Raw genomic sequence first — 528 nt, 5'->3', positions numbered from 1 at the left:
AAGTTTTCAACAATGTAATAGTTAAAATGTTTTTTAAGGAGAAGCCATATTTCTACATTTCTTCTGTGCATTTTAAACTTTTCAGTGATTGAATAAGTTTTTCTTTTTATAATATGAAAAACATTTTAAATTTCAAAATAAAACATTTGAAGTAAAGTAATAATAAAGAGAAGTCCAGATCTCCTACCTACCTCAACCTGACTCAAAACCTCTCATTTGGACTCCACAGGACAGAAACCCTACTAGTGTCTCCTCAGAAGGAGGAGAAGAGGAAATTCTTCCTCCACAATCCATGACTCATCCTTGGTTACAGAGTGCGGCTGAGCAATAAAGGCAACACAAAGAATACGATCAATTTATAGATTACCGATTGTCATGCATATGATTATATATGAATGTATGCATTTATTAATATACATGTATGTTTGTTTCTAAAGCACAGTTGCTGTTCAAAGGATTCCAAAACTGTCTGAATTTGGGGATGGGATCTTCTTTTTGATTCCAGTGGCTCTTTGAATGACCTATCCT

Source organism: Pteropus vampyrus, unplaced genomic scaffold, assembly GCF_000151845.1.
Source record: "Pteropus vampyrus isolate Shadow unplaced genomic scaffold, Pvam_2.0 Scaffold378, whole genome shotgun sequence".
Classification (NCBI taxonomy): Eukaryota; Metazoa; Chordata; class Mammalia; order Chiroptera; family Pteropodidae; genus Pteropus; species Pteropus vampyrus.
The sequence above is the reverse complement of the archived record's forward strand: the minus strand, read 5'-3'. Positions refer to the sequence as shown.